This window comes from Numida meleagris, chromosome 2, assembly GCF_002078875.1.
Source record: "Numida meleagris isolate 19003 breed g44 Domestic line chromosome 2, NumMel1.0, whole genome shotgun sequence".
Classification (NCBI taxonomy): Eukaryota; Metazoa; Chordata; class Aves; order Galliformes; family Numididae; genus Numida; species Numida meleagris.
The window spans coordinates 80,792,776-80,807,676 of NC_034410.1; the positions used below are offsets into that span (position 1 = coordinate 80,792,776).

Sequence of the window (14,901 nt, forward strand, 5' to 3'; positions counted from 1 at the left end):
ATAAGCAGGACTAACGCAATGGAAACAGCGTTACAAAAGGTGGAAGGAAAATACAGCGCTCACCCGGATCGGAAGATTTGGGGCTCGCAGGGAAAGGCTCCCACCAAGGAGGGACCTCCAGGCAGAGATCCTTCCTCAGGGGCAGTCAGCCCTTAAATGAGGCCTAAGAGGGGTGGAGCCAGGCTCCACCCCTTCTGGTTGCACAGGTGAATTGCCTTCACCTGTGCTCCCAGGGCTGACTGGGTCTTTCCTCCAGGTGCTCAATCAGTGGTTTAGGCCATGACTCAGCAGTTCCCATACAACCAGGCTGACCAAACTCCTGCTTATTTTACTCTTTATTGCACAAAGGGAATACACTTACAGGTTCTTCAAACCATGAATGAAAGTTAAGGGAATGAGCAACTGTGGGACAAATTAGCCAACTAAATCGTTAAAACGAATCATCAACCTGACTCCCATCTGCTTGCATTAAATGGACTGAAATAAGAAGTAAAGATCTGCCATCCATTTTTCTCTGGTTCCAAATAAGTCCAGGGAGCCCTATACTGAGCCAGACAAAAAAAAAAAAATTGCATGTTTTTTATAAATAATTACCAGTGTGCATATAACACTCTGTGGACCCTATGAAATACATTAACAGCAGTTCTCATTCAAGTGTTCTAATTACCATAATATCTGCTGTAGCAGAAGTTACATAGTATCATTTTTTTGCCTAACCTATTCACATAGCCTCAGGAAAAACCCTGGTTATCTGGGCTTCACAGCTTATGTCAAAAGTCCTTGAAGGTTTGCACATTTTTTTCGTGACTCTTTCCAAAAATAAAAATAAAAAAACCCTGCAAATTTGTAAATACTCCAAAGTATGAGAGGTAGAGAAATGCTAAGTCATTACAGTAAACTAAAATAAAAGTCATGAAATAAATATTATAGTGTCATTTTGAAGGAGGACTAATCAACATGGAAGTTTTGCTACACTCAAGACCTGAGTTACATTTGTCAACAGAGATCCCTCTTCTTCTTAAGGTAGAGGATACCAAACATTTCTACATTACAACTGGATGTCTTGTCCCATTTCAATCCCACACACTTTCAAAATTCAATTAATTGGAAATTAAGATACATAATCTTAAAGGAAAAAAAAACAACTCTGAGGACTAGTAATGCTTACAGAAAGTCTTCAAGCTCCTAAAAGTGCAGTCAACGTGTTGTGTTGCCTTCCTTTGATTACTTGATATAGCTAAAGCAGCTGGTAACCATGAACTTTATGTATTTGAGACATCATTCTGTGTCCCAGAAGTGGCCAAATCATTGTGCACTCAGCTTTTTGTGTAAACTTCCATCATACCTGAAGCAGCATGTGCTAGAAAACTTGCAATTTTCCCCACTTCTATTTTTAGAAAAATTATTTGCAAATTAAATACATGAATAACTTCATTTCTTGCTAAGATCAATCCAAGGATAGAACCTCTAAAATCTGGAAGACTGGATAGTGAAGAGCATATATTCTGAACAGCCTTTATTCTTACTGTTCTCTAAATCTGCAGCTTCCAACAAAAATGAGCAGCATTCCTCTGTTCTTAGGCCACAGTCACTATATTTCTAGCAGGAAGAATATTGTAACTTATTTTAGCAGAGAAAATTTCTATGCAAAATCATGTTTCACTTTCAATCCAGCCAGAAAAAGAGCTACTGAAATCAGTACCTCTTCCCCCTCTGCCCTTTTTTTATTTTTTTTTTGGTAGTAAGAAACACTGTCACACAGATATCAATGCAAAGTCCTTCCTCTGTACTTGTTTGTGAACTGAAATACTGAAGTATAAGAGAAAGAATAGGTAATATTACAAGTTGTGGCAATGTTTTAAGCCCTCGTCTCTAAGAATGCACACATCTTTTCGAATTATAAGAGGCTGCTCTAGCAAGAAGTAGTCTGAGATATCTAAGATCAAAGCAGTCAAGAGGCATAAAAGAGCCTTAAAAAGGCAGATAATAGCATTAACATGCATTTATATGGCATCCAAAGTGTGACACAGTATTCACAAAGAGGGACAACTCAATAAACTTGGTCAGAAAGACAAGCATCTTTGAAAAAAAATGGTGAAAGCAAAGATGTTTCCTCCTTTCATTTTTGACTTACAGAATCTCATTCAAACTCTTCATGAGACTGCAGTATTACAATAAGAAAAAGTCATTTTTTCCATAACTTTAATCATTTTTCTAAAGAAATTTTCCTCTGGAAGTTGTCTTTGAGGTGAGAACAGCAATAAATTACACATACATAGATAAGAAATATAGAAGACTTTTTCCTCCCAGAACTGTTTTAATCAAACTTTCTCAACTTAAAAATAAGTTTCCTCCATTCATGTAATCTGATTTCTTTAAATATTTGTTACTCTCTAAAATACTTTTTAGTTCTACAATGCTGTTTCACCAGCTATACTTTTGAGATATCCCTATTTTTCAATTAGCTTCCCTTTTATTTTAAATAAAATACAATATGTGTACAGGTCAGAATAATTTCCATGAAGCAGAACTAAAATTAAATAGAAGCATATTTATGTATTATGTTGAACAAGACTTCACCACTTATTTTTCAGTACTTTGTCCTGACATTAACACTAAAATGCTAATGTTATCCATGTGGTCAATGGAACAGATAAGAGTTATGTTAGACACTTGCTAAAGGACATTAAAACTTCTTTTCTGTGAAAGCTATGGAGATTTAAACAGTAAATTTAAAAACATACCTTGTAACTGTTCAACTTGCTTGGTATCACAACAGAAACAATTCTAGATTAGATCTGGGTTTCAAGAGAAATCTGCAACAACCTTACTAGTGGTATTTGCTTTGTTTGCTTTTTTATCATTTCATAATATTCCATTCATATCATTAATAAGCAGAAAATAGCTATAGAATACACGTACCTATGTATTTGAGATGCAAAATGTGCCAACAAAACTTGAAATAGGGATAATTTTTAGGTGAAGCTTTATTGATTTAGAATGTTGAAGAGGCACAACTCAGTGGTTTTGGCCTATGTATTTGACAGTGTACCTTCTGAGTAATGAATATAAACTTGTGATGTCTGGCAATACTATAGTCACAATATTTCCAAGAATGAATACTGAAATAAACTAAAAGAAGGCAAGAGAAATGTAGCTCCATTGTGAACTTTCTTTCAGATATACTCTACTTTATTCCTGAGCTCCCATATGAGAAGACCAAAACATCACCTTTCAGGTGGAAGCAGCAGACAAGGGGAAATGATTTTAAACTAAAAAGGGGAAGATTTAGATTAGATATTATGAGTAATTTTTTTACTCAGAGGGTAGTGAGGCACTGGAGCAGGTTGCCCAGAGAAGCTGGGAATGTTCCATCCCTGAAGGTGTTCAAGGCCAGGTTGGGTGGGGCCCTGGGCAGCCTGATCTAGGGGGTAGCAACCTTGTCCATACTAGGGGGTTGGAACAAGATGATCTTTAAGGTTCCTTCCAACCCAAGCCTTTCTATGATTCTATGATCTCTTGAAGTCCTACTCCCCAAAAGTGGCAACGACACAAATAATGCCAGAGTTCTCCCAGTTTATAAATACGCTCAACATGGATTTTCTTCTCTAGAGGATGCTTGTTCTTGCATGAACACAAACTAGTTCATACCAACCCACCCAAGGCTTGTTCACTTTCTGGTGTTTTTACAAAGATAGATTATACATAAATAACAGAGAGCATGTGTGATTTAACACATCTTCAAGAGCCATACCTATTACACTGATGTCCTTGGTTCAACCTCCAAAGAAGAATGTTATGACAGGTGAAATCAATGAAAACATATACATTTTAAGGGTTTAAAATTAGGACCATATTGCTTTGCAACTTCTGGAATCACACTCCAGTTGATTTACTGTTCACCCTATTGTCTTGCATTGTTTTTTTAATTTTGGTGAACATTCATTATACTAAAAAAAAAAAAAAAAAGACCAAAAAGAAAATCTGTTTATTAGAATCATAGGATCATTAAGCTTGGAAAAGTCCTCTAAGATCAGTTAGTCCAACTATCCTCCTGCCACCACTATTGCCAACTAAATCATGTTCCTTAGTACCGTATCCACACATTTCTCGAGCACCTCCAGGGCCAGTGACTCAACCACTTCCCTGTGCAGCCCATTACAGCACCTGAACAGCCTTTTGGAGAAGAAATTTTTCCTAACATCCAAATTGAACCTCTCCTGGTGCAACTTGAGGCCATTCCCTCCAGTTTTATCATTAGTTACCCAGAAGAAGAGATCAATCCCCACTTCTCCACAATCTCCTTTCAGGTAGTTGTAGAGGGCAATAAGGTCTCCCCTGAGCATCCTCTTCTCCAGACTAAACAATCCCAGTTCTCTCAGCTGCTCCTCATAAGACTTGTGCTCCCGTTCCCTCACCAGCTTCATTGCTTTTCTCTGGACACGCTCCATGTCCTCAATGTCTTTTTTGGAGTAAGGAGCTCAAAACTGAAGACGGTACTCAAGGTGCAGCCTCACCAGTGCTGAGTACAGAAGGACGATCACCTCCATGGTCCTGCTGAATACACTATTTCTAATACAAGCCAGGATGCCATCGGCCAATTTGTCCACCTGGGCACACTGCTGACTCATGTTTAGCCAAGAATTGACCAACACCTCCTAGGTCCCCTGCATAGTATTCTAGCCACTCTGGCTCAAATTTAGCTGTCTTAACTGATTTAAATTCAAACTTTTTAATTGTTAAGAAATTGTTTTTCAGATGTTTGCTCAATTTAACAATAAAGAAAACTTTTCTTGCATGTCAAATCAGACAGCAAATGGTCTACTTACTTTACTCTTAAGTAACCTTTTGAAGATTTGATATTGCTACTAATGCAAAGCACCAGATCTCATTTAACTGTCCTCTGCAGATAATTAAGTACTTCCAAATGTTTTGCCTAATTGCATTCCTTAACGTTCTGAGTGATGTTTTGCTCTTTTCCTTCAGTTATGAATTGCATTGATAGCTTCCAGTAATCCCATTTATCACTGCAATTTGCTTAGCTTGAAATGTGCAACATTAATTAGTTCTTTTCAAGTCTTTTAAAAGAAATGTCTGGAGAACATTAACTCTATATGGGCAATTTATTATTGCTTAAGAGAATTACATATTACAGTCTGTTGCTCCTTTTTATAAACTTCTTTCAGTATTTCTCTGCATAAAAATTATCTTACATGATCACCTTCTATAAACCCTCCCTTGTGAATATCACTGTAATTTTTTATGGTTATAAAGGGCTCCCAAACATTCAACAGCCAATTCCAAACAAACAGCATCAGTATTTTCATTTATTTATTTATTTATTTAGTAAATGTTATTCTAAAATGAGTTTACAAAGCACATATTACCAGAATGAACAATTTCCATGATTTATTAGTACATAACAGGGTAATGATTGAGATGCATCATGCAAAGACATGGAGGGAGACCAACAGTGGAATTGCTCTTTGTATAGTATTAATCTAGAGAAGAAAAGATATTAAGAAAAGAGAGCACAAATCTCGCCCTTCCTTCCTCCCTTGGTTTCAGTGCTATATCATAGCTGATGACTTTAAAGCTGTGAAAGCTTTTCACATGGCTTATTTCAAACACATCTGTTGCTGCACTGAGCTCAGTGCCTTTAAGCACAAGAGTAACACGTAACAAGATCATAGTATTATTCACATGTTGACTCCAGTCCAGGGGAATTTTTGAAGCCATATGTTCTCCACTAGAAGAGAAGATGATGAAGACTGAGTGTCTTAAAAAGCCTAGAAAAAAACTCCATAATCCATTCACCTTCATACAGCTATAGTTCAAAAGAAATCTAGTAATTGGTGGAATAATGCATATATCAAAGTTGAAAATAAAGGTGATAATTAGATATGACAAGTGTTATCTGCCCAAGGAAGATTAATAAAGACATGACTTTCAAGTTATATGGTACTTTTGAGGTGTGGGGAGGAGCTTTAATTGTTTGGGAAATCAACACAGTGTGAACTCTTACATCTCATGACAGAAATGGCACCAAACTTTACCCTTTTAATATATGCTTTTACACACTCCAATCATATTGTACTGCTATGAATTGACTGCTTCTGTCCTCTTGCTACACTCCAAAACCTTTCGGTTTGTTTGTTCTCATATGTAATAAATGATATGGATATCATTATCAATATACATACCTTTATTCTTTTGATTATTTTTTGTTAATATAACAAAAAAAAAATTTGCAGGTTTTTCATTGCATGAATGTCTCTAATCAAGGAGAAGCTGTAAAGGAGAAGCCATTTAAAAAGAAAATTTAATGGGCTCAACTATCAATGTTTTTAAATAACTATTGGAAAAACAATGATAATATAATATATCATCTAACTCTAGGTAACTATAAGTAAAAATAATTTTAAATGAGCAACTGGGGAAAAAATATTTTGAGAAACATTATGACTTAGTATATTTACCTTTGTTTTCACAGTCTGTATGTAGGGTAAGAAAACAAAAATCTCATACTGCTGGGGAATATTTTGCAAATGGCATTTTAAAAAAAAAAAAAAAAAAGCAAACAATGCATTTTAAACCTGAAATTTAGTGAACAATGCAGGAGATAACTTCTTGGAAAGAATCCTTATTTTATGTGGAAACAAAATGATATGAAAACAGATATGCATTGATGAAAAGTATTCATGTTAAAAGTATATTTTGTGCTTAGAAGGTATATAAAAACTTCAAATCCTTTTATAAATAATGAAAACCTCAGAGTACATGTATGGGAATTGCTGAGTCATGGCCTGAACCACTGATTGAGCACCTGGAAGAAAGACCCAGTCAGCCCTGGGAGCACAGGTGAAGGCCTCATTTAAGGGTTGACTGCCCTTGGTGAGAGCCTTTCCCTGTGAGCCCAAAATCTTCTGATCTGGGTGAGTGCTGTGTTTTCATTCTACTTTTTTGTAATGCTATTTCCATTGTGTTAGTCCTTCTGATTGCTACACTATTGTGTTAGTCCTTCTGATCGCTACAGTACATGTAGACTATTTTTAGAATACACTATATTAAGCAGAATAAATACTCTAAAGTAAGACAGGTATTTAACTCTAGACAAGAGCAACTAGGTACAGCAGTAGGTTAGCTAAAGTACCACACAAGCGAATTTCAGGGAGGGAGGATACCATTAGGAGAACTGAGCTTAAGTCAAAGGATGGTATCTCTCCATCTGAAGGTGTCAAGGGTAATTGGAAAGTCTGTGCTCCTCCAGGGAACATATATTAAACGTTTATCTTAAACGCATGCAGTATGAGAAACAAGCAGGACAAACTGGAAGCTTTGGTCCTTTCTCAGACTTATGATATCATTTGCGTTAGTGAGACTTGGTGGGATGAGTTCCATCACTGAGTGCTGGAACAGAGGCTTCTCAGCTGGAAGAATAGGCAGGGGAGGAGGAGGTGTTGTGCTGTACATAAGGAAGAGATTATACTGTACAGCTCTTGCTGTTAACTGACCTAGCTAACAATGACACCATGGAATCTGCTCTAGAGGGTTTAGGGGTCTACGAGAGCTAGTTATACTGCACCACAGGTCAAGCAAACCATGAAGGTGACCAATCATTGGAATGGGCTTCCTTGAGAAGACAAAGAGAGGAGTGAAGGGGATTATAGGGGAAGAGAGGAGGGAAGGGGGGGGGGAAAGGAAGATAAAGGACTTTTTCTGAGATCACAGAGTGGCCCAGAGGGCTGCACAACTACAAGTATATTCTTTTAATATGGGAAATATTGTCACATCATGACTCAATTTAAGGATGTAGTATACAGATTTTAAAACTTAAGGTATCATGTCTTCCTGGCTTTCACTTCAGCTGCTTTCAAAAATAACTTTCTTTTTTTAAGATGTCTATTATTAAAATAACAACTTAAATTGAAACATGGCTATTTAAATAGCAGCCTAAGATCTACATTACAAAGAAAATTTTCTCCTTAAAATTTTTCATATCTCATTTTCTTCATAAAGAAGAAATTCTCCAAAATGCTTAACTAGAACATTTTGGAAAAAAGTCTACATCTAGATGATCAAAATGAAAAGATTCTAGTAGAGAATATGACTAGTAAAGAACATTAGTTTTTCTATAATAAAAGATTAAAGAATTGAATATTTGAGTCTCTGGCCCTCCTCCCTGTCCCTTTCATATTCATAAAAGTAGAAAACTGTTTAGATTATGACAGGTTTATGTAGTTCTTACCTGGATTTTCCTTTACAGGCTTATTACTGCCTGTAGCACACTACCCTTGTAGCTACCACTTGTCTTTTTATTTTTTATCCTTGAGATACAGAGAAAAACAGACTAGGCAACAGTAAGAGTAATAATAGCATATTATCGCACTCTCTTTTAATATCTGTTTTAAGAATTGATATGATCAGAATCTTTTCAGAGGGTTTCCAGAAAGGTAGCTTTTTGTTAGAGGAGGGTTAAGAACTACATGACCTCTTGGGGTCCCTTCCAGAACTAAACTTTTATACTTATGCCTAGAAACTTGCCCGCCCTTTCAAGACTTAAAGTGGAATATAGCAGAATACTGCAATCAAAGTAAAATATTCTCTCTTATTTCTTGGAAAAATGCTTGGATAATGGCTAGAATTATGGATGTCTTTTTATATTAATATACACAACACTCCTTTAACTTTGGATATTTTGCTACTATCTAGTCCAACATGAGAAGCAGTTTTACTTCCTTTTGCCTCAGCAGTATGCCATTAATATATGAATTTCCTTATGGAAATAATTAATAGAAATTAAAGAAAATTCCTCATCATGCATTTTGCTGTAATTTACAATTTTCATTTCAATACTTAGGTGTTTTAATCGCAACACAGGAAATTGAGGTATTACAAATCCTCCCAGTCAAGAAAATTGTTAATTACTAGTGATTCCGGTATATGCATTTTATGAGTTATTAAGGGTTTTAAAGTCATGACACCAGCTAATCTTTATTCTTTTTTATGCTAAAAATTATATCTATGAAGCTTCCCTCTTCTCACTGACTTTAAAAGAAATGTACACAGTCTTTTTTTTTGAGAAATTAGGGTATTTGACTGAAAGTAATCATTGTTAATGCTGCCTCAGATGTCTCTATGATGCTGAGAATTACAAGCAATAGAACATCTTACTTAAAACACAGGTATTCACTGTGGATCTTCTGTAGCAGTTTCTTAACTCATTTCCCAGCATGATAATATTTCAATTCAGGCTTAAAAGAATTTGCATTGTCCACTGTTCAGTATTGATGAGTTTCTATGTAGCCATACCTTAATATGTCCATTAAGCTTGTGGAAAAAAAAAATACAGAAATGATGCAAACTGATGTGAATAACATCATAACATACTCTAGTTGCATATTTAATCACTCCCTTACAGCACTGAAATACATGTTCTAAGAAATGTATGCATTAATACTTCAAAAGACTAAAAATGTTTTAAACCAAATTACTGTTTTAAGCACATTTATTTGTGCTCCATAGCACAGGAGCTATCTTTTCCCATCTGTTTATATACTGAAACAAAGCAAGGTTCACTGAAAGAGTCAGTATCATGGAAAGAAAATATGATTTTGTCTTCATAATTTCTGATCTTTAGAACAGTAATCATTATCTGAAAATAATTTTACAAACTAGAAATACCAAGTTAAGCCTCAGCCATTATTAATGCACTGGATGCATCTGAAAGTCACTGTCAGCTTGAAATATCCTTCAGCTTGTTAGTTCAATTCAGTTCAAGAAGCCACCATGTTTAAAAAAAAAAAAAATTCAGTACTCTTTTATTTACATATCCATTAGTACAGACAATAATAATTTAGATAGATCATGGATATTTAAATATACTGAATTTCTGTCTTCTTAAATACAGGAATTTTGTTAATACATATACGCACACTGTATCATACTATCATATTGTCTCTCAACTTCCTACCAAGTCACAAGGAATGGTGAATTTTGGTCTACAAATTATATTGCTATATATTTGATCCTACATTAAGAGAAGACAGAATGATAGCACAGAGATAATACATAAATTATGCGTATATGTTCACACATACTTTTTTTGGTGTTGTTTGTGACATCTAAGATTATTGATCTGATAGATTTTTCAAAGTGGTATTAGTAATACGTAATCTTAACTAAACATGGGAGTTTCCAGAAGACTTTTGCAAGACTTATGACTTCTTTTTTCTATTTTAATTATGAAGTCACATAAAACAGAAGCCATTCATCTACAAACAAGGAAGTCAGACTACATCTGTGAGCAGGAGAACTGATTGCTGGAAATCTGTAATTCTAAAAATATTTTGGAGATTATTTCTGATGAGCCACAGAAGATGCCAAGTACAGTACTGTTGGAAACAAGGTAAATAACACAATCAGAACAGAGAGTAAGAGCAAAATCATATGAGACCAGTGTTCAAATGTTATTAATAGGTTCCACACTATAAAATGTACGTTGCATGTGACAAAAGGAAAGGTAAATAATGTATTAAAAATAATTACTATTAAATCACTTAAGGCAGAAAGCCCCTTCAAACCTTCCAGAAGACTTGAATACTACATTTCAAAGGAAGATCTGGGTACTTATGTGCTTTTTAAAAGTTTCATTAGAGGATACGAGGTGGACCAATAACAGTCTTAACCAGTAGAATTAAAACAATTCTACTGATTTTCGTTATGAAGACATTATTAACTATTAAAAAAACTATCAAGAGAAGATGAAAATGAAGATACAACATCATAATAGGAATGTCCTAGCTTAAATACTAGTTTTCTTTCTTTCAGACAGTATACTGGTGAATACTAGCTAAATCTCAACTATTTATTATTATAAATAAATATAAATTATTATTATAAAATTGGAAAATAGGGACCTTCTCTGTCTTTCTACCCTACTTCAGCCAGTCTTCTATAGTGAAATCCTGCTGGTTCTTGTCATTTTGCCTTGGAAAGACATTCCTTATCAGCCTTTGCCTTTCTATTGACTACAACCAAGCTAGTAATTAGTTAACCATGACCAAACTATTAATATGAAGTGATTAATTGCACTAATAAGCTCTCTCTTGTTCATATCTGATTTTGTTGCGTTCCAAAGCTAAAGGATATTTTAATATTTTAACCTTCTCAGCTTTCCTTTTAGAAAAAAAAAAAGTAAGTCTAGAAGGAAAACAAGAGCAAAAGCTGAATATACATGACTCATCAAAACCCACAAAATAAGACCAAAGTTTAACTGAGTAGATATTAATTAGACAAAATAATTTAAAATACAAACAACAGATTGTGTTACTAAGTGCATCTAGCATTTTGATTCATCAGAAGTTCCAGAGCTGCCACTGGAAAACAGAAAAACTCAGAAGCAGTAATAGCTGGGATAGAAACCATCCTTCTACAAAGAGTCTGAGAGGTAGGACAAAGAAGGGCAGGAAACACTCCTCATTTTTGTGGTTTTACTTCCAGTCTCACTCCTTTTAAGAAATGAGTTACTTCCTTCTGGTGACTCCCTTCCACATCCTGGGAGCCCCAGGAAATTTGCCTTGTTTCCTGCATCTTAAGACAGGAAGGTAGACGCAAGCAGGGAGAGATGCACGTTGAAAGTCGTACGAAGTTTTTGAACCAGGACCAAGTGAAGACTTGTTCAATGTCATCTCAGAAGTGTATCACTTCTGTGGGATTTAAAATTAGAATGCTTAGACTGCAAGATCATTTTGTCATAAACTGTCTCACTACCTGATCAGACACTGCAGATAATAACTATAAGACATAAATAATGAATAAAAAAGTACTCAGTTAACTTTTGATGATATTATCACTTTTTATTCACCACAATAAGTAGGAGAAGGAAAAAAACAACTTTTTTCTCATTGCCATGGACAGTAAACCTCACAACCCCATGAGCTTTATAGATGTTGTTTTAATTACTTGCAGTTCATATTACACAGTTACTGCTGTTGTTTATTCTGATGGGCCCATCTCTATTTCTTTTATTGTCAGTTTTGTGTTTGTATTTATAGCTGTCAATCAACTGAATAAAGTTCAAGATTAAGAAAATAGAGCTTTATTGCATCTCCTCCTGATTGAATTATTAATTATCATAATACTAGAATTAACATACTGAATAGGACCAAGTTTTGGGTCCTGCACTTTGGTCACAACCCCAGGAATCCCTACAGGCTTGGGGAGGCGTGGCTGGAAAGCTGCCTGATGGAAATGGACCTTGGTGTGCTGATGGACAGTAGGCGGAATATGACCCAGTAGGGTGGCCAGGGCGGCCAGTGGCATCCTGGCTTGTATCAGGAACAGTGTGGTGAGCAGGACTAGGGAAGTCATCCTGCCCCTGTACTCAGCATTGGTGAGGCCCCACCTTGAGTACTGTGTTCAGTTTTGGGCACCTCAGTACAAAAGGGACATGGAGGTGCTGGAGCAGGTCCAAAGAAGGGCAACAAGGCTTGTGAAGGGCTTGGAGAATATGCCCTATGAAGAGAGACTAAAGGAACTGGGGCTGTTCAGCCTGGGGAAGAGGAGGCTGAGGGGAGACCTTATTGCTCTCTTCAAATACCTGAAAGGTGATTGCAGTGAGAGTGGGGTTGGTCTCTTCTCACTGGCGACAGGACAAGGGGAAATGGCCTCAAGTTGCGCCGGGGAGGTTTAGGTTGGATATCAGGAAAAACTACTTTACAGAAAGGGTTATAAAGCCCTGGAATAGGCTCCCCAGGGAGGTGGTTGAGTCACCATCCCTGAATGTGTTTAAAAACCATTTGGATGTGGTGTTCAGGGGCATGATTTAGCAGTGGTTTGTTAGAGTTAGGGTGGTATGGTTATGCTGCAGTTGGACTTGATGATCTTGAAGGTCTTTTCCAACCTGAGCAATTCCATGATTACATTTCTGTTTATAGGTACCACCTAGGATATGTAAACTATCTTGGAATGATCTGTAGCATTCAGAATACAGTAATCCTTGTTCATTTCTGTCTGTTTAATAAAAAAAAAAAAATCTCCAAAACTCAACAAAGATGCTACCAAACTTCCTAAACAATTTGTACCTTTGAACAGACAGGGGCATAGAAACATTAAGATGCAGAAATTATAAAATATAGCTCCTCTACTTGACAATAGCATCTATCTATATTCAGAATCATGTCTGCCTGTTTTGATGGAAGAAGCTTTCTTTTCTTTTAGCTTAAAACCACCAAAACATAATTGAAATGGAATTTTATCCTTTCTTTCAATTCAATTTAAAAGTCGATTAAGTTCAAAGCAACAGATTCAAGATTTCTCCATGGAAATCATTTATGGCAGGAATGGCAACTTTGAGTGAATTTGTAGCACAGAAGAGATCAGTAACTTTGAGTTGACAATCTGTGAATGCACCAGATGAAAAAAAAGTGATGGAACTGAAGTCAGTAAATACTTGGAAGAATGGAAAACAGGTCTGCAGGAAGTTGTATGTAGGCAGGGCCTCACACTAAGCCACATGAGTTTCAGTGGAGCTAAAAGGGTTCCTGTGTTAAGTGTTGTCACACTGAGAAACTGTATATACAGATGTATGAGAAAAGGAGGATTTGAAGGTGTAACTCAAGAAATGTGAAAGATACCATTAATGTTTCTGCTACACTTTAAGGCAGACAGAATTAAATCTTCCATAAATCTGCCTGTAAGTCTATCAGCCATTTCTCTCATAGCTTTTCACTGGGTTAGCAAAGTCAGGATAGAGCTGCAAAAGTCTTTGCTAGCTTCAGGAAAAATAAAAAAAGGTAATCAAACAGATAAAAGAAAGAACAGGTTGCAGCCTGAGCCCAACATTATTTGACATCAGAGAATCTTCACATAAGATAGAAATACTCAGTCTTGACTTTGTAAGTTATTTCAGTCATCAAGTATTTACATACTAAGACAAAATGAAAGAAAAGTTATTTTCCATTTAATACATAAAAACACACAGAAATCAAAGTAATCATTTCTTAAAAAAAAAAAAAAGTCCTGAAATCTTTGGAATTTTTTTCTCACTACTCCAAGTATTGTGCTATTCTGGACAGTATGTGAATAACTGTGTTCAATATATCCTAGAAACAATACATATAGCTAGGGATATAGTACAGATATGCTTGTGAATGATAAAGACTTTCAAATTTATAGGTACTCTTTTGTTGCTCATCTCCTTCGCATACCTTTACTTCACACATTAATTATAAGCTTGTTTTAAAATGACAAAAACATTATACAGAATGACAGTAAACTTTATAGGCAATGTTTAATTGCATCATAAAACTAAACATGTAAAAAAGTTGAAGAATTTTAACAATAAAAACAGAATTATAATTCTGAATCTTACTTTAATTAACAATTAAATCTAGTAGCTGCTTTTAGAAATACTGTACTTGAGCTGAAAAAAAGAGCTTAATTTGAACTTTAGAAATCATACAGATATACTACATCTGCATAAAAACTAATTGACAGCAAAAATGCCTCATATTTGAGAAGCATATTTGTCTCGTGTTTCTGGACAAATTCCAGGGTACTTCTCTGGGTGCTACCATGCGGTAATGTCTATTTAATCTCTGGGTTTTTTTTTGTTGTTGTTGATGTTTTTTTAATTTTGGAACTAGAAATAAATATTAAATACTGATTTCTGATACATAATGCATCTGATTCTGAATGAGCAGCACAACCCAGTTGGAAATTACTGCACTGACTGAACTAGTCTTTCTAGGCTTGCAGACAGCTTGTGAAACATGCCTAGATTGTTCTGGGTTTCACTTTTTCTATCTTGGATTGCATGATTGGATTGCTGGAGAAGAGGAGTCTCAGGGGAGACCTTATCACTCTCTATAACTACCTGAAGGGAGGTTGTAATAAGCT

General features: G+C 35.6%; 2 long non-coding RNA genes across 20 annotated transcripts in view; both read right to left on the reverse strand.

Moving 5' to 3' along the window:
• The window catches only part of LOC110394271, a 177,906-nt gene that overhangs the window by 83,317 nt on the left and 79,688 nt on the right, over window positions 1–14,901 (reverse strand). The gene's annotated exons all lie outside the window — the stretch shown is intronic.
• Window positions 323–6,560, reverse strand: LOC110394272. The gene is made up of 2 exons (XR_002435507.1): window positions 6,480–6,560; window positions 323–6,291 (listed from the first exon to the last, which is right to left on the reverse strand). It is a non-coding gene; the product is annotated as an uncharacterized LOC110394272 (long non-coding RNA).